At 42.0% G+C, this 26,595-nt stretch overlaps 1 long non-coding RNA gene and 1 pseudogene across 1 annotated transcript; both read left to right on the top strand.

Moving 5' to 3' along the window:
- The first annotated feature begins 327 nt into the window (after positions 1–327).
- On the top strand, positions 328–20,040 carry LOC110776398 (protein DETOXIFICATION 43-like; annotated as a pseudogene).
- A 1,622-nt stretch (positions 20,041–21,662) lies between these two features.
- Positions 21,663–22,239, top strand: LOC130466910 (uncharacterized). Its single transcript, XR_008927065.1, has 3 exons — positions 21,663–21,785; positions 21,922–22,052; positions 22,130–22,239. It is a non-coding gene; the product is annotated as an uncharacterized lncRNA (long non-coding RNA).
- The last annotated feature ends 4,356 nt before the right edge of the window (positions 22,240–26,595 follow it).

Genomic DNA, 26,595 nt, shown 5'->3' with positions numbered 1-26,595 from the left:
GTACCACCTAAAGTAGCGGCCTTTTCTCAAGCACGGGTTCAAGCATGGGCTAAGTATTATGATGGTCTCCCGCGTTGGGCCGTGGCTACAAATGGCTTTGTGGGTCTTTCCGAAAACTACAAGTTGTGGATGAGTTCCGATGATAAAGCTGTGAGGACCGAGGCTCGAAATGGTGAGCCGGCTGAGCTTTTGATACCTCGTATTCGGGTTAGGTATGAGGGCCGTGATTCTGCCCATCCTCGCACCCATGGTATTAAGAATGTGAAAGCTCGTCCTGATCGAAAGCGAAAGGAAGTTCCTCCCCGTTCCAGTTCTAGGCCTAAGAGGATGCCTAGCATGAAGGGGCCTGCCGTTGCTAAAAGAAATGCAAGATCTCGCGGAGATTGTCACCGGAATAATGTATGGGTTAGGAAAGCACAGCCGCTAGTAGAACCAATGACTAATACAGTTGATGTTGATAATCCTTCCCCCACCATTGTTTGTGCCCTTGAGGCTGAGCGGGCGGTAACTGTTCAAACTGAGAATGTTTCTGAGGCCTTGGCATCTTTGGAAGTTAGTGTCCAGGAGCCGGTTCTTATGGAGATTGATATAGGGGCAGCGCAGAAGCCTGTGGGGGTGGGCCCTGCGAACATCGCCTTCTACAAGACTTTATTTGATGATCCGGAAGAACTAGAGTAGTGTAGTTCTTGCTAGGGTGTAGGTGCCCTTTATTTATTTCAGTTGTGTTTGTTTTTCATTCCTTAGCACTTTTGTTTTACTTCTTATCATTTTTTAATAAAGGCGTATTTTATTTTTACTTTCATTTTTTGCTTCTCCTCTTTTTTCATTTTTTATATATTTGCTCATGTCTAACTGTGAGGGGGTCGAAAAAGCACGAGGCTAATGTTTTCGAAATCAAAGCTATAAAGTGTAATTGGGCCTGGCCAAGCCCAATCACAAGGTAAAAAATGTTTTTAAAGATTCTCATTTTCAGGGCTAGCTAAACGAGAAAACCCCCTTGTTTTTATGGGACGTAAAACGAAGGAATATCCAGCACATCGCTCTTTTTTGGAAAAAACGAAAAACCAATCCTTTTAATTTTTGGAAAAGGGAAAACCAGAAAAAGTTATCGCTGCAGCGACTAAGGACCTGCGCGGCTTGTGACGCAGACCCCGCCGGCTAAAGATGGCGAGCCTGTCCGCTAAGGGTGGACACCCCGTCCGATAGAAGTGGACGAATCTATTTTTGAAATTTGAAAATAAGGACCTACGCGACTTGTGACGTAGACCCCGCCGGCTAAAGATGGCGAACCTGTCCGCTAAGGGTGGACACCCCGTCCGATAGAAGTGGACGAATCTATTTTGAAATTTGTTTTGTGTTTATTTTTGGAATATGAGGACCTACGTGGTTTGCGCCGTAGACCCCGCCGGCTGAAGATGGCGAGCCTGTTTCATTTTGAATTTTTGAAGATTCTATTTTTCGAAAACTGAGGACCTGCGCGGCTAGTGACGCAGACCCCGCCCGCTAAGGGTGGGCGAGCCCACTTTGAATTTCTTAATTTCTTTATTTTGCCTATGGCTGAAAGTGCTTCCCAGACAGCGAATATTCGCTGTCGGGCACGCGCAATCCCCTATTTGTGTAAAATATCCGTTATCTTGATATTTTTTTGTGTAAAATATCCCCTATTAAGAAGGGGAGAACGGTCTTTAAAAGACGCGACCGTCTTCTTCTTCTTCTCATTTCCGCCATTTTCGTTCTCACTCTTCATTTCATTCTACTTATTTTTGCTCGTTTTCTTCACTTTTCTTCACGAATTCTACTCCAAATCCCTTCATAATCTTCCCAATGTAAGTAATTTTCATTAATTTTGAGCTTTTTTGTCAATTTCATTATTTTTGTCAAGTATTTTTATGCATGAAATTGATTTGGGGGTTTTTGATTTTGTGCCCCTTTCCTTCAATTAGATAGTTGGAAATGTTCTACATAACATGTTAATTAGTTTGTGCATGTTAATTTTCGCAAGTATGTTGATTCTTGTTGAATTTGGGCATTTTTATACTAGCCCCCAAGTATACCTACGACTCTAGTGTTTTCTTACAATGTAGGTGTTTTTGGTATATTGCTTGCGTTCCATTTTCCTTGGGGTGAGATGACGATCACTCCCGAGGACTACACGGCTTTGACGGGCTTGACCTTTACAGGGAACCCCGTTCGCCTGAGGTCGGATGGCCTACCGCCGACCGTTGCTGAGGGTACCAGGCTCCTGGGCTCCTGGATGGGCATGAGATTGCCTTTGTACCAGCCCCGTGGGATACCTTTCGCTGACCTGATGTGGGCCCTGGAGCATGGGGTGGAGGAGTCGTCTTCGAGACAGGCCTGGCTGTTCTACCTCCATTTCATTACTTCCACTTTTCTATCGGGTCCGACTGACACCTTTGACCCGAGGTGGATAGGCATGGTGGAGTACGTGTCTACACTGGGTGACTATTGCTGGGGCGATTTGGGCTATGCGACGCTCGTCGGCCAGATGAGTTTGGCGGTGCGCGACTCGGACCCGAGTAGACGTCACTTTGTCATTACATTGGCGGGAGTGCCGCGTTTGATCGAGGTATGTGCCTAGACTTTCTTTTGTTTTCTCGCTTTTACCGGGCCTCTTTATTTGACGTATTATTGTCTTTTCCTTTTGTAGCTGTGGGCCTTTGAGCACTTACCTTGGCTGGCTCCCCGAAAGGGGCAGAGGCCTTTGGAGTACCCTGCCGGTCGTCGTTGGGGTTGGAAGAAGAAGCTGACTGTGCGTCCACCGCCCGATACCGTGTGGGATCTCATTCGGGACGGGAACCCTGAGCATGTGCAGAATCTTATCCTCTATCTCGTATTTCTCCATTCTTTTTATTTTCTATGTGCGGGATCTGACCGTGTTTGTACAAAACAGGTGGTTTGGACCCCATGGCTCTTCTTTAGGGGTACTTATGCTTCGGTCAGGGATAGTTATGCCTTGAGCCAGATGCGGGTCTTGTTCGTTGGCTGCCGCGACCCTGTCTGGTACCTGGGAGAGCGGGTACGTATGCAGACGGTCGGGGCTTTTTCGGTGCCTAAGCCTCCGCCTGCGACCATGCTGTCTACTCGTTTGATAGGCGAGTCGTGGAGGGTCTACTCGAGGACTGGCGTGCCGGCGACGGAGTTGGTGATAGCGGCTGTGAGTTGCTCTCTCTTTTTGTATTGATTTTAGTGTTTTCATGCTCGTGCCCATGTGTTTATGTTTACTGTGTTTTGTGCAGGAGTATCCTGACCCTTCGTTAGGGGGATGGGTGCTTCCCGATGCTCGGATCTCGTATACCGGAGAGAGTGGATCCGAGATTGTGGAGACTTTCCCGGAAGACCGGGTTTTCCATGCTCCGCTCCCTGAGGGAGTACAGGAGGTATGCACCTTTTATTTGTGCACTCTTCTTATATCTTTCTTTTTTCTTTTGTTACTAACATTCCTGTTTCAGGTTCCGGCCCGTACGGCCAACGCGATGGTGGGGGTGATCAACCGGTTGAAGTCCGCGTTGGTTCGGGCCCGATCTGCACTTTCTTGCAGGAGCCCCCACTCCACTCGGGTAATGTGCCCTCCTTTTTTCTTTTGATATGTACCTTTTGCTTGGCTTTCCGTTACTTACCCTCCTTTTTGTTTTTGCAGACGGGGGCTGGACGAGCCGGGGCCGACGACGCAGGTCCCTCGGGTGGGGGTCGTGAGGAGAGAGAGAGGGCACGACACTCGCCCCTACGGCATCGTCGTTCCGATGTGGGGACGAGTTCTTCCGGGGAGAGGTCCGAGCCGGAGCGCAGGCGACGTTCCGTGTCGGTGGCTCGAGAGCCTAGCCCCGAGTTGCAGCCACAACCTCATTTTTGGGGTGATTCTGGCTGGGGGTCCTCATACCACGGGGAGTGGAGTGGATGGACCGGCGAGGCTTGGAGACATGAAGCCGATGACGAGTCTTAGGCTTGCCTCTTGTTTTGTATATATTCATTCTTGTATTCCGCATGTATATATATTTTATTTTTTGCGAATTTTGGGTGCAAGAATGTTTTGAGCCTTCTATGGGCTTTGCCTTAACATATTATAGCAATATTAGCTTTCTAAACCAACGACGAATTTTGAAAAGAGAAAGAATTCCATAAAAATAATGAGTTCATACAAGAGTGCACACATATTTTTAGACTGGCCGACTACTTGGGGTATTACATATGCATGTTCATTATTTTTCGTTTTTTTCCGACTCGTGCCATACTCCTTTGTTGGGCTTGTTCCTGAAAATTCTTTTTGTCTTTGTTTTCATTCTATTTGGCCTTGCCCGTGCATGGGTTGGGTTATAGTGCCCTTTGTAATATCCTTTCTTATTGATGTGTTGCATGACTTTATTATTTTTTAATTTTTATTAGACCGAATCCTTGATAAGGATTGCCTACGTATCTTGTCAGAATCAGGCCGCGCGTAGTTCTAGCTTTTGAAATTTTTGAAAGGGGTGTTCATTACACATCTGCTTCCCCCCAAGTGTTCGTGGTTCTTTTGATGATTCGAAAAGGAGTACGAACACTTGCAGAAGCGGGAGGATGGGTGGCAAGAGAGAATGACGCCCATTCACAGGCGTAGGAAATATCGGCGCCCAGGCCTGGGCGTGAAAAATAACAGCGCCCAGTCGTGGGCGTTGAAACTTTGTCCTTCGCCTTTTTCTACTTTATCGAGTTTTATGCGGTTTGCTTAGAGTAATGTGCAGAATGCTTGCTTATGAGTCTTAATGTGTTTTATTAGATGCCTTAACTCCGGACTGAATTTTATTAAATATAGTACTTTTTCAATTGGTCTAAATTCGTGAGGTTAGCGAATTCCGCTCCATCTATATCGACTAGTTGGACTGCTCCGCCAGGTAGGATGGTCTTTACAAAATATGGTCCGGTCCAATTAGGCCGGAATTTTCCTCGAGGGTCCGTAGTAGGTGCGCGGACTTCTTTTAACACAAAATCGCCTTCTTTGATATTTCAAGGTTTGACTCTTTTGTTGAATTGCCTTGCGATGCGCTTTTGATACACTTGCACGTGGTGTAAAGCTCTCAACCTCCGTTCGTCTAAAAGGACGAGCTCGTCGTACCTAGCTTGAACCCAATCGGCCTCGGGCAGCTTGCTTTCTAGGACGATCCGGAGGGAGGGAATTTCCAACTCGATCGGTTGAACTGCTTCCATTCCGTATACCAAAGAGTAGGGTGTTACTCCAATGGAGGTGCGGATTGAGGTTCGATAGCCCCATAATGCGAAGTGTAATTTGTTGGGCCAATCCTTATAATTTTCGGCCATTTTTTCGATTATGACTTTAATATTTTTGTTGGCCGCCTCTACCGCGCCGTTCATTTGCGGCCTATAGGGAGAGGATTTATGATGTTTGACATGATATTTTTCGAGCAGGTCTTGGACTTCGGCCCTAAAGTGGGAACCTTGGTCACTTATGATTTCATGCGGAACCCCGTATCGACATAATATGTTCTTTTCTAGGAATCGAGCGACATGTTTGGCCGTTAATTTTGCATAGGACACTGCCTCTACCCAAGTGAAGTAATCAATTGCGACTAAAACGTACTCGTGTCCCCCTATGCCTGTTGGTGTTACCTTGCCGATTATATCTATACCCTAGGTGGAAAAGGGCCATGGAGAAGTGAAGGTGTATAGTTCTGAGGGAGGCAAGTGGTTAAGGTTACTGAAGATTTGGCATTTTTGGTAAGTTTTTACAAAGTGATGGCAATCGGTTTCCATAGTGGTCCAATAGTACCCTGAGCGGGATATTTTTCGGGATAGCATTTTTCCGTTCATATGGGGTCCGCACACGCCGTTATGGTATTCTTCCATTAGTCTTTGGGCTTGGTTTTGGTGGACACAAAGTAACTTGATTTTATTCGGCGTGTATTTGTACAGTTCCCCTAGAATTATGCTATATTGTGAAGCGAGGAGGCAAGGGCCTTTTGTGCTCGCGGGGAGGTGTTTGGGGGGAATTCCCCATTTGTTTTGTAGCGAAGGATGTCTGTATACCATGGTTCTTCTTTGGTGTTTTCAGGTTCAGAGTCTATGGCACAGCAATAAGCCGGCTCTTTTCTTCGTTCGACCCGAAGGGTCATTCCGTCCCATTCATTCGGGATGTTGAGCATTGAAGCTACCTTTGCTAGTGCATCCGCGAATTGGTTGTCGTCTCTTGGTAAGTACGTATACTCGATTTTTTCGAATTGCTCGACTATTTGGTCTAAGTGAGCTTGATATTTTGAGAGACTAGTGCTTCGGACAATCCATCTTTTGGATATATGGTTGATTATTAGGGAATAATCCCCGAAGACTTGCAGATGCTTGACTCCGAGGCTAACTGCGGTCTCTAGCCCAACTATGCAGGCTTCATATTCGGCGGCGTTGTTTGTGGCCTCGAAGTCAAGTTTGACGGAAATTGGTATATGGGCCCCTTCCGGACTTACTAGGAGAACTCCTACGCCGCATCCTTTATGGTTGGACGCGCCATCGAAGTATAGTGTCCAATAGTCGTCTCGTATTATCAGAAGTTCCTCATCAGGGAGGAGGTAAGCTTCCGTGGTTTCCTCATTCGTGGCATGCTCGGCCAGGAATTCGGCTACCGCTCTTCCTTTGATTATTTTTTCTGGCATGAATTTTAGGTCGAATTCTGAGAGCATGACTACCCACCTGGACAGGCGACCATTTAGGGCGGGCTTTTCGAACATGTATTTTAAGGGGTCTAGTTGTGACACTATGTGAACAGTGTGGGCCAATAGGTAATGTCTGAGTTTTTTGGAGGCCCAGACGAGGGCGAGGCAGGTTTTCTCAAGTTCTGTGTATCTCATCTCGTACTGTATGAACTTCTTGCTCAAGTAGTAAATGGCTTGCTCGAAACCATGTACACACTATGAGAGCATAGCTCCCGCTGCAGTATCCGTGACGGTTAGGTATAGGCGTAAAGGGATTCCAGGCAAAGGCGGGGAAAGGACGGGTAGTTTGCTTAGATATTCTTTGATTTTATCGAAGGTAGTTTGGCATTGTTCATCCCATTCGACTTTTTCTTCTTTTCTTAATTTTTTGAATATCGGCTCACAAGTCATAGTAAGCTTGGAAATGAACCTACTAATGTATTGCAGCTTTCCTAGGAAGCCCCTTATCTATTTTTCAGTTTTCGGTGGGGGCATTTCTTTAATGGCTTTGATCTTGGATGGGTCAATCTCGATTCCTCGCGTACTAACAAAATATCCTAGCAATTTTCCAGAGGTTACCCCGAACACACATTTTTGTGGATTTAGTCTCATGTTATATTTTAAGATTCGGGTGAAGAACTTTCTAAGTGCCGGGAGGTAACCGTGCCGGTCTTTAGATTTGACGATCATGTCGTCTACATAGACCTCAATTTCTTTGTGTATCATGTCATGGAGTAACGTGGTGGCTGTTCTTTGATAGGTGGCCCCCGCGTTTTTCAAACCAAAAGGCATTACAGTGTAACAATATGTACCCCAATGGGTAATGAAGGTGTTTTTTTCCATGTCTTCTTCTGCCATAAGTATTTGGTTATATCCGGCGTACCCGTCCATAAAGGAGAGAAGCGCGTGTTCTGCGGTGTTGTCTACTAGTATGTCAATGTGAGGTAGAGGGAAGTCATCTTTGGGACTGGCTTTGTTGAGGTCTCGAAAGTCTACGCACATTCGCACTCGTCCATCTTTTTTAGCTACGGGGACAATATTAGCCACCCATTCTGGGTAGTTGGAGACTTTTATGAAGCCGGCGTCTAATTGTTTAGTGACTTCTTCTTTTATTTTCAAGGCTATCTCTGGTTTGAGCCGCCGTAGCTTTTGTTTTACTGGCGTCATTTTGGGATCTAGCGGAATTTTATGCTCAGCGATTTCTCGATCTATTCCTGGCATGTCTTTGTAGGACCAAGCAAAGACACCCTCGAATTCCCGCAAAGTGGAGATTAGATCGGCCTTTTCAGTGGGAGTTAAGGTGAGGCCAATTTTAATGATTTTAGGATTTTCTTCTGTTCCAATATTTACCGATTCTGTGTCCTCAATTATAGGAGTTTTGAAATCTTGTTCACTTACAGCTTTTATTAGTTCGGTATATTCCTCTTCTGGTTCTTTTTCGTGCTCATTAGTGGCGAGACATTCTGCATTATTACTCGGATTTTTAAGCGGCATATACTCAAAAGTTTTGTTTATCTTATTAAAGTCATGGAGCATCACATCAAAAAGATCTCCCGGAGTAGATATTTCCGGGTCTAAACTCGGACTCGGAGTCAGACTCGGATTCAGACTCTAATTCTTCGTACATCGGACCCTCTCCCGCAGATATCTTGAACTTCATCCCACGAGCATTAGTCCATTTGAAAGTCTTGCGCCACCCTCGTTGGATTTGGTCATCTTTTGAAGGTGATGGAGCGATCAATTTAGTAGGATCGAACAATTCATCTTGAAGAGCTAGTGCCATAATTTATGTTTCATTCTTCGCTCTTTTCTTTTCTAACCCAAACAACAGCCCGAAAGCATGTGAGTTGGGGAGCGTTTTTGGCATAGCATGGTTCTTTGAGGCGAGTGGCCTTTGAGAACGTAGAGGGTCGTGTCCCAGAGCATGCATCTCTTGGGTCTGTGCGACCTCTAGGTATAGATGTTCGGGATATGCTTCTTGCATCGTGCTCCTTGATGGCTATCACGGGTAGGTATTCAGGGGCCCTGCATTATTGTTGTGGAGTATGAGACACATTAGTTTGTTTCGTGAGTCGGTTTTTAGACATTTTATGACTACCCTTAAGTCGGACTAGTATATTTGGACTACTATGTGTGCACTTTGTACTCTTTATATTTTCGAAAATCTTTGCCCGTGTGACATTTATAATTATTAGCAAGTTCGGTTTCGGTGCCGAGCATTGTCGCCGTAGGAGGCCTAACAACGACGCAAAGAGTTATTCTTTTTTATGAGTAGCTTTTAGAATCGAGTGCTTTTCTTACGCCCTCGTAGCAATTCTTTTTATGAACAGTTTTTTTTTTGTGCTACGTTTTTTCCTTTTGCGCGGGCACCGAGGCTGCTGCGCCAGACCAGAAGGTCAAACAGCAACTTCAGCGCCCAGCGTCAGGCGTGAGAAATTCTGGCGCCCAGCCAGGGGCGTTGAAAATGCGTCCCTGGCTGGTTCTCGTTTTCTGTTTGCGTCTACTTTTGTTTATGCGACTTCGATTTTGCATCCTTGCCTAATAACGTCCTTTACGCGTTGTGCAGCGTTTGTGGGATTCGTTACAGGCCATCCCGAGCGTCGCTTATTTTTGTGGCGATCGTTCGGGTTTGCGGAACACGTATTTCGGTATAACTCTTTGGCAAATTGGTTTATGAATGTTTGGGCAATTTTTAAGGTCGTTGGTTTTTCTAGGATAGTTTATCACACACAATCATATATTTCGCTAAACATAACTAACATTCCATCTTGAGGCAATAATAATATGTCATGTAGTTTATGATAGGCTTCTATGGGTAGTTATTTGCGCCTGGCTTGGTACCGCTTCTATCGCAGATCCAACACATGCCCCGGTCGAGGTAGTGTCTTCAACAGACGAATTTCGTCCCAGAAGGCCAACCCGCAAGTGCAAGCCAAGGGGGCATGCAGGCGAGAGGGACCTAATGAGCGAGCGATTGGGTTTGGGACGGGTGTACTACTAGCGAAAGTGCCGAGTGGACAACATTCGAAGCGTATGCAACCCCCGGTTGGCGATGGGTATCCTTAGTCCCAACTCCCTAGATGAAACACCAAGGGAGCCAAGATTCGTTATGCGGTTCTGCCCGTTCACATTAATATGCTGATTTTCAGGTCGTCCCAACTTAATGGGGAAATAAACGTGGGGTAGGATCGTTTCACCCTTCGGATATTTTGATTACCTACAAGCACGAGTATTTCCTTCACTATCCCCAGTGGAGTCGCCACTGTGAGGGGGTCGAAAAAGCACGAGGCTAATGCGTGACCTCGTCCCTCGTGGGTGTGACGCTTCTTTTTGTCAAATCAAGTGTAATTGGATTTCCTGTGAGTTTACACCCAATTGACTAGTAATATAGGAGTCGCCATTCAGTTTTTAACGACAATGAGAAAAAATGACAAAACCCGGTTATCGTGACATAAAGGGAGTGCAATTATGTTTGACCACGACGGCCGTAGGTTCCCTTGTGATCCCTGGTGGTGGGGATCGCTCAACGTACACCCGCAGGGTAGAGAGTAAGGGTTCGGGGGACTGTAACTACCGAGAGGAGTACTCGCTCTTCGATAACTCCAGAGGCAGGATATCCTTACTAGCTCAGCATAAATAATTGAAGGGACATGCGTTAACTATTAAACTAATCTGAGTTGATTTTAACAATATGCAACATATAGTACTAGATCGAACGCGATTATCTGATTTAGATTGTTTTAAGGGACCTAGCATGAAAATCCAATTTCCCAAAAATATCATATTTATTAGGCGTGATCGAACAATCAGATTTAGTTGGTTTAACAGTTCATAAAAGGGCGAGGTAAGCGATTAAATCATAGAAAAGGGCCACATTACGACGCACCCTTGAGAGGTGCGTCACGGTTCTCAGAAAGCTAACCACTTTGACTTTGCTATTTCTCCTTTTATTTAACGAATCTCAAATTATGGGACGGGATACGTTCTGTTCGATTTATGGATCGATTGCGAGAGAACACGTGATCAGTTTTGCAGCGTGAGGCTTAGGCTTAGGGGTTTAGAGTCAATACTCAGAATAACAATTGTGTGTTGTTGTGTCCTTTTCACGTCGAACTTAAGGCCCTATTTATAGAAAAGAGTTTGTGGAAAGATAGAATTGCAGAACTCTAATCCACGAGGAATTAGGAAAAAACACGTACCAGGTATTTTCAGTGCCCAGGCCTGGGCGCCGAAGATTTCGGCGCCCAGAGCCAGGCGTTGATAATAGGATCTGGGCTATTTTTCTTAGTCAGATTCGGATTCCTAGAATCCGGAGTATTTGAGATTTAATTGAGTCTTTTAATGCGTATTAACCTTGTGACGGGATGCATCTGGGCCCGTTACGAACTCTAGGCTCGTTAGGATTTTAGTTAATACGTAACTCTTACTTCCGAATCATATTAGGAATAGGATTCTCTCACAATTTTATCTCATTTAGGATTTATGTTGGAGTGCAACACCTAATTCTGACAGGTTTCTATCTTTTATGACTTGCCACTTTTAACAACTACCCATTACGGCAGTTACTATTTTTAGCAGGTTTCCATAAATAGTAGGTTTCTATAAATAGCAGGTTTTGGGTGAAATGAAAAGGGGAATTGAGATTCGTTATTTTATAGGAGATGCGTTGTCAAGTGGAGATTTACGTTTTCATCATCGAACCTTCCCTTTCGGGAATGGGGACAAAAGTAGGTGTCTACACTAACACTTTGCACAACGTATATATTTTTTACTTGATTGGACCGAATCCATAAATAGGATTGCCTACGTATCTTCGTTAAATAATTCTAACTTAGAATCAGGTCGCGCGTAGTTCTAGCTAGAATAAATTCTAGGATGCCGAATTTTAATAGATATGCTCTTAGGTGGAAACATATTATTTAATCGGTGAAATGAGTGAAGTATTATCATTATTTTAATCTGCTGTTTTTGCCGTAACCCGTGTATCTGCACACGGAATTCCATGTGTTTTTTTTCGTTTTTTTGTACGACTATTTTTCGGTACGCATATCTGAATACGTGTTGTACCCCCCAAGTGTTCGTTATTTTTCCGTTAATGTGCGGATAAAATGACGAGCACTTCTGGAAAAATTAGGCAGGCAGAGAGTTTCAACGCCCAGGCTGGGGCGTCAAAGTTTTCGGCGCCTAGTGCTGGGCGCTGAAAATGATTTCTGGGCGGTCTTTTTTCGACGCTTTGCTTCACATGTTCTTGCATTTATATTTTTTTCTCTTTTTTGTTTTACTTTTTTACTCGTATTGAAATCAATTTTGACGCAATTTCGGAGACTTTTTTGACTGTTAGCGTGAGACGCATTTTTGTCCAGATTAATTTTTTCTATTCATGACTCGAAACGGTTTTGAGAATGGGGTTAGTGTGCGGCGGATATGAAGATCTTTGTGTAGGCTTTTGAGTGGGCCGAGGTGCGCGTTGACGTGGGGGGCGGTGTTTATTTTTTTATGAATTTTTTTTTAGCAACATTTGCATTGTTTGGATTTGATTCTCTTTTTTATTTCTTTGGGTTGCATGGGTTAGACCCTTATGTTTTGGCAATATGATAGTGTGGTTCATTTTGGGATTTTTTTTGAATTTCAATGTCATGATTCAAGATCGAGTGGGCCTTGCTTATTGGGCCTAGAGTGGGCCGCTTCTTTGTTTTTGTATTTGCAAGTACGTTTGGTGCTTATTTAGTGTTAGAATAAAAGTTTTTAGGGGAAATCTTTACGCCTTTATTAATTTGGAAAGTAAGGAAAACACACTAAAACAAAATTAGCCTATATTCTAAAGGGTCTTAGGACCATCTAAAGCCTTTATTTTTTTCTATCAATCTAAAGAACTACTAGGCGCGTTTTTACTAAGGTGCTCTATATGGCTCAAGCCTTGGGTTTAGTCTCGTAAAACTTTGGTCCTTCGCCGGTACTCATCTTGAATTCCATTCCCTGACATGTCTTCACCCATCCGTTCTCGGCCTCTTCTAGTGTTGATGCAGGAGAGATTAACCGGGTTGGATCGAAACCTTCATCTTGTAAAGCTAGGGTAGTCATCACAGTCTCGTCCTCCATAGGCCTCGATTCGTTAAACAATGTCCATAGAGCCTGGTTGTCCGATATCTCAGCTGTTTTGGTCTTGGTGAGGTGAGGTGCCTCATCCAAGGTATGGCAGTCATGGAAAATTTCAAATCCGGGTTTTAGCAAGCCATCCTGAACGAAGGGTTCAGGGAAATCACAGCATGGATGTTCTTCTCCTTCCCGAACGAATATTCCGTTAAGAGTTCTTTGATACGGGGGAAGAAGGGTGGTTTGTTTGGCCTTAGCTGGGTTAAGGCGTAGCCCAGACAAGCGGTCAGCAATATCTTCCTCCGTTGGTTCATAGCCTAGGCCAAAGGGAGTAGATTTGTTGGGTAGAGGATGGAACGTGCATTCCTTCTTCCTTATGCCCAATGGGGTTCCTGGGAAATAACCTTGACCTAACAGCATTTTAAGGATGATTCGGGATGCGTGTGGGTCTAGGAATGCTGGATCATAGTCCTCGATGAACTGGATGGCTTCTTCCATTTGAAAACCGTAAAGGTCGTCTGCAGTTTCGGCCGTTCCAACCATGGTACAGCTGATGTCGAGACGAGGGGCGCGGATTTCCAGAATTACCCCGTTATGGTTAAGTTTAACCATTTGGTGCAAGGTAGAAGCCACACCTCCTAAGTCATGGAGCCAAGGTCGCCCCAAGAGGAGGTTGAAAGTGGGCTTGATGTCGATTATTTGAAACTCCGTGGTGCGTGCCATAGGCCTGGTTTGTATTGTAAGGTTGATTTTTCCCAACACAGGCCTTCGAGAGTTATCATAAGCTCGTACTCCTTGTGTGGAGGTTAGGAAGTCATCGTTTCCTAGCCCCAAGCAATGGGCGGTTCGCAATGGGCAAACGTTAACTGCCGAACCGTTATCTGCGAGCGCTAGGGGGATGTTTTGTCCTTTGCATCCAACCACTAGATAGAGAGCCTTATTGTGGGCGCCTCCTTCTTTAGGTAAGTCTTTGTCAGTAAAAACTATTGCTTTTTCCTCAACATCTCTCGTGACGTGGCTAACCAACGAGTCAGGTGTGATGTCCGTAGGGACTGAGATGAGGTCAAGTGAGCGAATAAGTTTTTCACGATGTTCCTTTGAAGTGCACATGAGATCCCAGATGGTGATCTCGGCTTTGGTTCTTTTTAGTTGCTTCAAGAGAGGATTTTCGATGACTTCTGCGACGGTGGTGTGCCGCACGTTTTCAGGAGTCTGTCTGACTGGGATATCGTCCATGGGAGGTGGGTGAATATCCGGTTGGTATATCCTTCCGGATCGGGTGAGATTGTCGACTTCGGGCTCCTGAGGGGTGGTGTCAATGAGAGCATACCCGGGCCAAGTTTCGGTAAAGAGGTCCTGGCCCGATACTTGAGATAGGTAGACATCTTCAGCATCATCATCCCACACACCCCACACTTCTCTCTCGATTCGATCCATAGGGACCATAGTGAGTGGTGCACCTTGAGGTGTAATGTACACCGTAGGGTCGAAGTTCTTATTTTCTGGTTGGTCGAGAGAGATGTGACAAGAGCCGAGTGGGCTCTTGTTGTTGTTGGGTTTGCCAACGTTAGGGAGAGGTATTACTTCATCCTCTATCATGTCCTGGATTGTGTTTTTTAGATTCCAGCAGTTTTCAGTGTCATGTCCATTTCCTTGATGAATTTGCAGTAAGTACCTTCGACCCAATATTTACTTTTGACAGGAGGGTCAAGGGTGGGGCCTATAGGCCTCAACTTTCCTTGAATAGTTAGTCTTTCGAGGGCTTGTACCAAAGTCGACCCGAGTGGGGCAAACTTTCAATCTCGGACCCATCTTCCAGGGCTTCTCCGGGCTGGGGTCTCCTCTACGGCATGGACTTCTTGGGCTTGGGATGTGTGGCCCCTGTTGTAGGTGTTACTTTTGTATGCGGGCTTGCTTTGTATTGTTTTCGCGAGATCATCCTCGATCTTTATTCCCACATCATAAACTCTTTTGAAAGTATCAAGGCCCAGGTACCTAAGGTGTTGTCTGTAAGCCGGGTCCAGGTTGTCAATGAATTTTTGGACCAATTCTGTTTCTGGAGGCCTATTGATTAGTTGGGCTGCTTGGTCCCTCCATCTAGCAAAGTAGGTTGTGAAACCTTCATTTTTCTTTTGGAAGAGGGCTTCCAGCTCGCGCATGGTGACTTGAAAATCCATGTTCGACGAGTATTGCTTGATGAAGACATTGACAAAGTTCTCCCAAGTGGGGAAGAGCTTAGGGTCCTGGTGGTAGTACCATTTGAGCGGCACAGGTTCCAAGGACAAAGGAAAGGCAGGTAAATACATGGAATTGTCCACGCCTTTCAAGTTCATGGCATTCACGAAGCTCAAGAGATGATCACGGGGATTGTCCGTGGCTTTGAATTTCGGTAAGTCAGATGAACTAAACTTTTCTGGTAGTTTGCCAGGAAAAGGTTCAGGATCGAGGGAGAAGTACTTGCTCCCCATGGTTTGCTATAGAACCATTTTTTCAATCCTCTTCTCGTTATCGAGGTCGTTTTTGGCTTGCGCAGCTGCTAAGGCTTCGTTTTCCATTTTCAGTTGGCTCATGAGTTGGGTCATTTGGACCATCCGGTCTCGCAATTCTTCGATGGACATGTTTGAGGGTGCGAATCGAGGTTGGGGGAGCGGAGATCCTTGAAAGGGGGAATGACGGACGGAGCTTGGAGTTACTAAACCTTGCGTTGGTGATGTAGCTTCGAGACGCACTAACCTTCTATTTTCAGATCGGCACCAAGTGGCAGGACCAGCCCTATGTATAAGATAAGCTAAAGTTTAGGCCCCAAAGTTTTAAGCATTACTTAGTCTAGACTTTTGACTCTCTCTATTGGTTTTTTCATTCTCTCCTTTGTTGGTACACTTTTTGGTTTTTTCCTTGGTCATTCTTTGGATTTTCGAAACACTTGCCAGTGTGACATTCACAGCTATTAGCATGCTCGGTTTTGGTGCCGAATATTGTCGTCGTAGGAGGCCTAACAACGACACAAAGAGTTATTTATTATTTTTTTTTGTCGCTTTTAGAATCGAGTGCCTTTTCATACGCCCTCGCAGCAATTTTTTTACGAAAAGTTTTTTTTTACTACGTATTTTCTTTATGCGCGGGCACCGAGGCTGCTGTGCCTGACCAAAAGGCCAGGCAGCAACTTTGGCGCCCAGCGAAGGGCGTGAGAAATATTGGCGCCCAACCAGGGGCGTGAGAAATATTGGCGCCTAGCCAGGGGCGTTGAAAATGCGTCCCTGGCTGGTCCTCATCTTTCGTTTGAGTATATCTTTTCGTTTATGCGACTTTGATTTTGCGTGCTTGCCTAATAACGTCCTTTACGCGTTGTGCAGCGTTTGTGGGATTCGTTACGGGCCATCCCGAGTGTCGCTTATTTTTGTGGCGATCGTTCGGGTTTGCGGAACACGTGTTTTGGTATAACTCTTTGGCCAATTGGTTTATGAATGTTTGGGCAATGTTTAAGGTCGTTGGTTTTCTAGCATTATTTGTCACACACAATCACATAATTCGCTACACATAACTAACATTACATCATGAGGCAAAGTTATAATATGTCATGTAGTTTATGATAGGCTTCTATGGGTAGCATTTGCGCCGGCTTGGTACCGCTTCTATCGCAGATCCAACACATGCCCCGGTCGAGGTAGTGCCTTCAACAGACGAATTTCGCCCAAGAGGCCAATCACGATGTAAGCCAAGGGGGCATGCACCAATGAGAGGGACCTAGTGGGCGAGCGATTGGGTTTGGGACGGGTGTACTACTAGCGAAAGTGCCGAGTGGACAACATTCGAAGAGTATGCACCCCCCGGTTGGGGATGGGTATCCTTAGTCCCAACTCCCGAGATGAAACATCCAAGGGAGCCAAGATTCGTTATGCGGTTCTGCCCGTTCACATTAATATGCTGATTTTCAGGTCGTCCCAACTTGATGGGGAAATAAACGCGGGGTAGGATCGTTTCACCCTTCGGCTATTTTGATTACCTACGAGCACGAGTATTTCCTTCACTATCCCCAGTGGAGTCGCCACTGTGAGGGGGTCGAAAAAGCACGAGGCTAATGCGTGACCTCGTCCCTCGTGGGCGTGACGTTTCTTTTTGTCAAATCAAGTGTAATTGGATTTCCTGTGAGTTTACACCCGATTGACTAGTAATATAGGAGTCGCCATTCAGTTTTTAACGACAATGAGAAAAACTGACAAAACCCGGTTATCGTGACATAAAGGGAGTGCATTTATGTTTGACCACGACGGCCATAGGATCCCTTGTGATCCCTGGTGTGGGGATCTCTCAACGTACACCCGCAAGGTAGAGATTGAGGGTTCGGGGGACTGTAACTACCGAGAGGAGTACTCGCTCTTCGATAACTCCAGAGGCAGGATATCCTTACTAGCTCAGCATAAATAATTGAAGGGACATGCGTTAACTATTAAACTAATCTGAATTTATTTTAACAATATGCAACACATAATACTAGATCGATCGTGATTATCTTGTTTAGATTGATTTAAGGGACCTAGCATGATAGTTCAATTTCCCAAGATATTATCTTTATTAGGGGTGATAGAACAATCAGATTTAATAGTTTAACAGTTTTATAAAAGGGCGAGGAAAGCGATTAAATCATGCAAAGGGACACATTACGACGCACCCTTGAGAGGTGCGTCACAATTCTCAGAAAACTAACCACTTTGGCTTTGCTATTTCTCCTTTTATTTAACGAATCTCAAGTTTCCGGGCTTAATTCTCCAGCTACAAGGGACAGGATACGTTCTGTTCGATTTTTGGATCGATTGCGACAGAACGCGGGATCAATTTCGCAGCGTGAGGCTTAGGCTTAGGGGTTGGAGTCAATACTCAGAATTTGAATTGTGTCTTGTGTTCACGTCGAATTTGGGGCTGTATTTATAGGGAAGAGTTCGTGGAAAGATAGAATTTTAGAGCTCTAATCCAAGAAGAATTAGGAGAGAATACGTACCCAGGTAATTTCAGCGCCCAGGGCTGGGCGCCGAAGATTTCGGCGCCCAGAGCCAGGCGTTGAAAATAGGGTATGGGCCGTATTTCCTTGTCAGATTTGGACTCGTGGAATACGGAGTCTTTGAGACTTATCCAAGTCTTTTTAGTGCGTATTAACTTTATGACGGAATGCGTCTGGGCCCGTTACGAACTGTAGGTTCGTTAGGAATTTAATTAATACGTAACTCTTATTTTCGAATTATACTAGGAATAGGATTCCTCTTGCAAGTTCTATCTCTTTTAGGATTCATGTTGTAGTGCAACACCTAATTCTGACAGGTTTCTATCTTTTATGACTTGCCACTTTTAACAACTACCTATTATGGCAGTTACTATTTTTAGCAGGTTTCTATAAATAGCAGGTTCGGGTGAAATGAAAAGGGCGATTGCGATTCGTTATTTTATAGGAGATGCGTTGCCAAGTGGAGATTTATGTTCTCATCATCGAAGTTGAAATTTTAATGTCCTCCTGTTTAGGCTCTTTGTAGTAGCCTATGTTTAACATTTTAAAATTTTGATATGAATTCATTACCGACACTTGGTAGCAAATATGGTAGTTCCCCTACTTGAGACTTGAGATATACATGTAATTCATTTGGGGCTGTAAAGCCATATCATGTGGTATAAGTCATTTTATTGCTGTAAAGTCATAAAATATTATATCAGTCATTTTATTGTTGTAAAGCCATATTATACAATCCTTGGCAAACTATCTTGTAAAGCCATTCATTTTGTTGCTTTCAACTCCGTGCAGCTTTGGCTTTAGCTGCTGCTCCTGTTGCCTCTCTGATTGACACCGTTTTTATTGGCCACATTGGTATGCTACACCTTTCTTTTCCTTGTATTCTCTTTCTCTTTAACTATTTACTGCAACATTAATTGCTAATGCATCATACTTTAAACTATACGGAAACCTTTCGATCAATCATACAAATGTTTGGCTCGTTTATTGTGTGTGTAGGCGCGGTGGAACTTGCAGCAGTTGGAGTTTCCATAGCTATATTCAACCAAGCATCAAAAATTACTATATACCCACTTGTTAGCATTACAACTTCTTTTGTTGCCGAGGAGGAGACAGTGAGTAAAATGAACGCAGAAGTCAAAGATGCTGAAAATCAACATCAGCAGGAATCTGCTGAAACTGGTAACTCTAAAGAGATGATGTCTCAAGATGATGTACTTGGGAAACTAGAGGAGGGTTCTATCACAAATATTAAGAAAGATGACTCTCTTCTCAAAGAAGGTCCTTGCTACATCAGATATTTAACATTTTATCTTCTACAAACTTTTTTTAACATAATCTTTCCATGATTCTGACATTTTTCAGATTACATGGAAGTCAACAAAAGACAAATAAAGTCTCAATCAGTAGTCCTGAGAAGGTTAAAGTAGGAGGAGACAAGCGGCATATCCCGTCAGCTTCTACTGCACTTGTTCTTGGATTGTTCCTTGGTGTGTGTCAAACCATATTCCTTTTCTTTGGAGCTAAAATGCCTTTAGGAATCATGGGTATAAAACATGTAATAAGTTTCTTTGAGCATCATCTTGTTCAGTATGTTTTCTCACCCACGTATAAACAGTTGCTTAATTAACCCTCATTGATCACTATGATTTTCTGCTGAGTTCTTTCTGTGTTTGGTTATTCTGCAGGACTACCCGATGCTACAACCAGCTCTTAATTACTTAACACTAAGATCCTTAGGTGCTCCAGTTGTGCTTCTTTCTTTAGCAATGCAAGGTGTTTTTCGAGGTTTTAAAGATACGACAACTCCCCTTTACGCTACAGGTAAAAAGTCTTATAGTTATAAACATCAATTGCTACTCTTGACAGTAGAAATATTATGTAATTAATGAAGTAGATTTGAATAAGTACTCTGGCTCTCTTCTATTTACCATTCCGAGTTTTGTTTTACAGTTGCAGCAGATGGTGCAAATATTGTACTGGATGCAGTTCTTATCTTTGTATGTCATTTGGGTGTGAGTGGTGCAGGCGTGCAGCCATTGCTCATGTGCTCTCAAAGTAAGCGCGCTGCAATTGAAAGCATTGGTTATCATACTTAGTCTTGTAACTTTTTTTTGTTAGTCTCAGACATTGTTTCGGTGTTATAGGTACTTAATGTCATTTATACTCTTATGGAGGTTGACGAGGGAAGTTTATTTGTTGCCCCCTGGTCTAAAAGCTCTAGAGTTAGGTCGATTTCTCAAAAATGGTGAGGAATAACTGAATTCAATAATCCGTATTCTTTCTCAAAAATGGTGTGAAGCTCTATGCTAACAGCTTTTAATTTACTCGGTTAGCCAGGAGCCGGGATGCAACTCCATAGACGTCGTAAGCCAAATTAAAGCTGCAGAGAAGTAGGGAATTCATAGTAGTTGTTGAAGACCTTATATGTTTTTATAGCAGTTGAAGACCTTAGTTGAAGACCTTATCTGTTCTGTTTGAGCTCAAGCATTTTTTTTTACCATAGTTGACTATGGTTAACTTTGCTAAGAGTTGTATCACCTTTATGGCTTTCAAAGTGTTGTTCGCTAGGTGTTTGTTTGTTTTCACTTGTACAAACGCCATTTTCTTTGAGTTTAATACAATGATTTTTTTACAACAAAAAATAGAACTCATTGGGTTATATAGAGTAATATATATTGCAAATATTATTATCTTAAAAATTCTTCGTCACCAATAAATTAAGAAGGTGGCTAATTTGCAACCGACTTTTTTAGTTGCCACATAGGAACTAATACATTTAGTACCAATTTAGCGACTAAAATCACTTAGTCACTAAACTACGACGGAATTAGCCAGTACCAATTAATACCAATTTAGCGACTGCTTAAACGTTTGTTGTTAATTTGTCACTATATGATACAGTTACTAAATTGTCACGAGATCGTTGGTTGTTAATTTGTGACCACGTGATACGGTCACTAAATTGCCGCGAAATTGGTGGTCGTTAATTTGTGACTGCGTAATACGGTCACTATATTGTCACGAAATAATCATCACCAATTAGGTACTAATAAAATGTCAGTCGCTACATAGTAACTAGAAAATCCGGTAACAAAATAGCGATGATTACTAATCAGTCATCAAAAAAGAACAGATTTAGTGGTTACCATTTGGTGACTGATAATATTGTCGGTTGCAAAACTGAGACAGTTAAAATTTTGCGACCAGGTCTTTAGCGACGGATCAAATCAGTCACAAATCCGTCGCTAAAGACGTTTTGCGACTGAATTTTAATGTTTAGCGACTGATTTTTCCGTCACTAAATGTCAGTTTTCTTGTAGTGTATATAGCCAAACCAGCAGCATCGTGGATTGATGATTTTCTAGTGTGGATGTTTCCTAAAGCTTTTGGTTACCAAATACCAATTCTCATTTTCTCTACGATTTTTAACCGTAAGATGCTTAACCAAATTTTCTGCAGCCTCCATTGCAACTCCTGCTGCTCTATTCTATATGCTAAGCTTCGGCCAAAAACTAAACTAAAAAAAACTGGACTACTTCAAATGTTGCAGCGACTGTCTTTTATACTCAGCCCGTGCTTCTGTGCGCCAACACAAGAGGGTCTGTATGCGCGCACAGACCTCTGCGCCCACACAGCTGTAGTCTCTGTGCACGCACACAATTCCCAGAGCTTACTACATGATTTTTGCAGATTTGTGCGCCCCTACAGGCAGGCTGTGCGCGCGCACAGACTTGTACCTCTGCTTTGTTGATGTTCTGTTTGCTGTTGCTGATCTGCTCGTGGCTTGGTGCTATTTGCTTGCTTCGTGTGGGACTGTTGCTGCAGTTTGCTTGCTCGCATGACAGTAGCTTCATGAACAAAGATAGTAAATGATTTAGCAATGACAGTATACGGAAGTGCTGTGACATGTTGTTGTCAACGCTCATGTATGTAGCTGCTGCTGTAAGGCTGCAATGTTGTTGAGCTGCTGTAGGTTGTTCGTTGCAGTGGCCTTGGTTGCTGTATGTGCTCATTAAATCTTGGTCTTTAGCTGAAAATTTTATTTTAAAAACTTTGACTCGTGAAGACCATGCATCTGTTAGTCTGAATTTGCTTCCCTTTTAACTTTCAGTCTATCTTTTTATAATATTATTATAGATGATGTTGACACCCGTGCTATCACCCGTAGATTGAGGGAAGATGGGAGTCTTATTGGTGTGCTGAGCACATAAGAAACAAAATCAGACAACCAACGACTCTTAGAAATGGCTCGTTCTAGGACATTGTCGGTAATATTTTCTTCCTGCTGAGTTTGGAAAAGGCAAACTATAAATTTTGCTTTAATGTTGGGATTACAATTTTGCAGGTGTTGATTTGATAAGTGGTGTTTCTTGCCAAGCTCCTTAAATGGGTCAACAAAACTGACGTTGAATGGGAATTTAATACAAACGGCAGAACTGGGTAAACTTTTAAGGTCTGTGCTTTGCTGCTATTGCTATATTTATTATGACCATATGTTTAACTATTAACTCTCATTCATTGTTCACTAGCTTTTTTCCCTCCAACTGGTTTTGAGTTTTTCTTCATTTTTTTCCTCGCATTGAGTTTCAATATTTCTCTTTTTCCCTGCTGCACTTTGTACATTATTTACATAAAAATGAAATAAAAACATATATAAATCAAGGGAGACTAAAATATACACCAGTTATGTTAAGTCGAATTAAGTGTCCTTAGGTTCATTTGTGGATAGTTAGAATCATGAAAAACGTTTATAGTGTGGAAATAGGTTCGTTTGTTGGTAGTTGGGATCGAAAATGCCATTTTTTCCCATAAATGACCTATATCGACCCAAATGACCCATAGGCGTGCATAATGAACTTGAAATTAGTCTTATAAACATATAGCTAATCATATGAATCATTAAAAAGGTGTAGAATTTGAATATAAGTTCGTTTGTTGATAGTTGGGATCGAAAATACCATTTTTGGCCATAAATGACCTATATCGACCCAAATGACCCATAGGCGTGCATAACGAACTTGAAATGAGTTTCATAAACATATAACGAATCATATGATTCATTAAAAAGGTTTAGAATTTGAATATAAGTTCGTTTGTTCGTAGTTAGGATCGAAAATGCCATTTTTGGCCATAAAAGACTTATATCGACCCAAATGACCCATAGGCGTGCATAACGAACTTGAAATGAGTTATACAATCATATAACTAATCATATGAATCATGAAAACGTTTAGAATATGGAAATAGGTTCTTTTGTTGGTAATTGGGAACGAAAATGCCATTTTTGGCCACAAATGACCTATATCGACCCAAATGGCCCTTAGGCGTGCATAACAAACTTGAAATGAGTCTTATAATCATATCACTAATCATATAAATCATGAAAAATGTTTAGCATGTGGATATAAGTTCGTTTGTTGGTAGTTGGGATCGAAAATGCCATTTTTGGCTATAAATGACCTATATCGACCCAAATGACCTATAGGCGTGCATAACGAACTTGAAATGAGTCTTATAATCATATGACTAATCATATAAATCATGAAAAACGTTTAGAATATGGAAATAAGTTCGTTTGTTGGTAGTTGGGTTCGAAAATGCCATTTTTGGCCGTAAATGAACTATATCGACCAAAATGACCCATAGGCGTGCATAACGAACTTAAAATGGCTCTTATAAACATATAACTAATCATATGAATCATGAAAAACGTTTAGAATATAGAAATAGGTACGTTTGTTGGTAGTTGGGATCGAAAATGCCATTTTTTCGACATAAATGACCTATATCGATCCAAATGACCCTTAGGCTGGCATAACGAACTTGAAATGAGTCTTGTAAACATATAACTAATCATATGAATCATGAAAAACGGTTAGAATGTGGAAAGAGGTTCCTTTGTTGGTAGTTGGGATCGAAAATTTCATTTTTGGCCGTAAATGACCTATAACGACCCAAATGACCCATAGGCTTGCATAACGAACTTAAAATGAGTCTTATAAACATATAACTAATCATATGAATCATGAAAAAGGTTTAGAATGTGGATATAGGTTCGTTTGTTAGTAGTTGGAATCGAAAATGCCATTTTTGGCTATATATGATATATATCGACCCAAATGACCCTTAGGCTTGCATAACGAGCTTGAAATGAGTTTCATAAACATATAACTAATCATATGAATCATGAAAAAGGGTTAGAATGTGGAAATAGGTTTTTTTGTTGGTAGTTGGTATCGAAAATGACATTTTTGGCCATAAATGGCCTAAATCGACCCAAATGACCCTTAGGCGTGCATAACGAACTTGAAATGAGTTTCATAAACATATAACTAATCATATGAATTATGAAAAAGGGTTAGAATGTGGAAATAGGTTCTTTTGTTGGTAGTTGGGATCGAAAATGCCATTTTTGGCCATAAATGATCTATATCGACCCAAATGACCCATAAGCGTGCATAACGAAGTTGAAATGAGTCGTATAAACATATAACTAATCATATGAATCATGAAAAAGATTTAGAAAGTGTATTTAGGTTCATTTGTTGATATTTGGGATCGAAAATGCCATTTTTGGCCAAATATGATCTATATCGAGCTAAGTGAGCCTTAGATGTGCATAAAGAACTTGAAATGAATCTTAATACACTCAGAAAGTTGTTTTCGCGACCAATATAATCTATGTTTTCGCATATGAAACTTAATTTAATTTATTGGTTTGCATGTACGTTGTTCTTTTAAAGGTTTTCACAACTCCGAGGGAGGGGCCCTTTACCAAAGAGGAGTTGGATGAAGTTCGAGACAAGTGGACTACTTACTTCAACGATTGTGAACTACCCTCAATGTAATAAATAGAGCAGGCTTGTAGTTATCCGTGACTCTTACATTATTTTGTTATTTATCGATTTAATTAATTACATTTGAATTAATTCGGTAATATTATTGGAAATTTGAAATTTATATCATTTTTTAGGAATGACAAGCTGATGTTTGGTGAAACAGTATTCTATAAATTATAATCCAGAATTTTATATTGCAAAATATCAAGAATTATATTGCAAATTTTTTTTTTTCAAAAAAAAGAATTCAAAAGTTGCCCTTGTTTGCAACAAGAGCAACTTATGTGAAGCTTATAAGTTGCCCTTGTTTCAAACAAGAGCAACTTATGTGAAACTTATAAGTTGCCCTTGTATGCAACAAGGGCAACTTATAAGTTTCACATAAGTTGCCCTTGTTGCAAACAAGGGCAACTTATAAGATTATAAGTTGCCCTTGTTAAGGGCAACTTTTGATAATTTCACAAAAGTGACGCCCCCATATTTTGCCCTTATAATTGGCAACTTATAAGCCTATTTTAAGGGCAACTTATGATGTTTTTTCCTCTAGTGCTTTCAACTCAAAGTATGCTCGTATTTTTGAAGTTGAAATCAGGAACTCCCAAGTGGAGTCGCCAGAATTTTGGGGGGTTTGTTTTCGTGCGTTTCGTAGTGTATTCCCCTACGAGGGCGGTTTTAGAACCTTTGTATTTTTGAATTTTGAAGGAGTCGCCACCAAACATTTTTAAGGGTCCCGTTTGGAAAAACCAAAAAGTGACTCTATTAGGATAAGGCATTGAATCTTAGAAACAGATGGGTGAGATCCGGGCAAGGGAACGAGATGCTTATTCTGCGAGCTTTAGAAATTATTCAAATGCATGGCACAACATTTTCGAAAATACCCTAGTTATGACACTATGTGGGTTTGAATTTAGTACTTTGAACAAATAGAAATTATTTTCGTTAAGCGTGGTGTAACCTTGTATTTTATTGTATTTAGCATGTGAGGTGATGAAAGCAATAAACAAGTAAAGTAACATCACAATAGAAAATGAGTGTAAAATTAGTAAAGTACATCACCACCTAGAAAGGGACTAGATGGGAAACCACATTTCCTAGAAGGACTAGGCAAGTAAAGTTGCATAATTGAAAGTGCGGAATTGAAAGGTGCGATATTTAAAAGGGTTATTGAAATTGCGATATTGAAGTGCATAATTGAAAAGTGCGATATTGAAATACATAATTGAAAGGCATAATTGAAAGGTGCGATTATTGAAATTGAACATTAGCACATGAGATCCGAACGCCAAACGACTCCTTAAGAATAAGTGCGTCCGACACGGATTCAAAGCAAAAATCTCAACTTTAGGTCAAGTTGCTCAACCTAAAGTGTCTTGGATTTTGAACATAGAAATTGAACTTGAAATGTTGAACTTGAAATATTGAACTTGAAATGTTGAACTTAGGAGTCTTGAATCTCAAAGATTGGACCTTTTAATGTTAAAAAGGCTTTATCTTTGATATGCTCCTATTTTGAAATGATCCTACTTTAGGGAAGTGATTACAAACAACTATAAACATCATTGAATCTTGAAATTTGGAAACTTGAACTTGTATATTGAAAAATGGAGTCTTGAATCTCAAAGATTAGACCTTTAAACATTAGAAAGACCTCATTTTTTATTACTCCATATTTTGAAGATGATTAAGGAAGTGATTACAAACAACCTTAAACATCATTGAATCTTGAAATTTTGTATTTGTATCACACAAAGTGTGGATTTTGCAAAAGTATATGATTGTTGTAAGTGACACTTTTAAGAATAAAAGTGCCAACTTTACTAATCATTTTGAAATAGAAATCATAGAAACATTGTAGATTAGGTTGGGATTCGGAAATACCCAGTTAGGTTTAGGCTAGAATTCCTTTTGGAGCTCCCAATTGCTTAGAACTTTGAAATTGTATGAGATTTTTGGATTTTCATTTGAGTGGCAA

Source organism: Spinacia oleracea, chromosome 2 (assembly GCF_020520425.1).
Source record: "Spinacia oleracea cultivar Varoflay chromosome 2, BTI_SOV_V1, whole genome shotgun sequence".
NCBI classification, from domain to species: Eukaryota; Viridiplantae; Streptophyta; class Magnoliopsida; order Caryophyllales; family Amaranthaceae; genus Spinacia; species Spinacia oleracea.
This window is presented reverse-complemented; position numbering and strand designations above follow the sequence as displayed.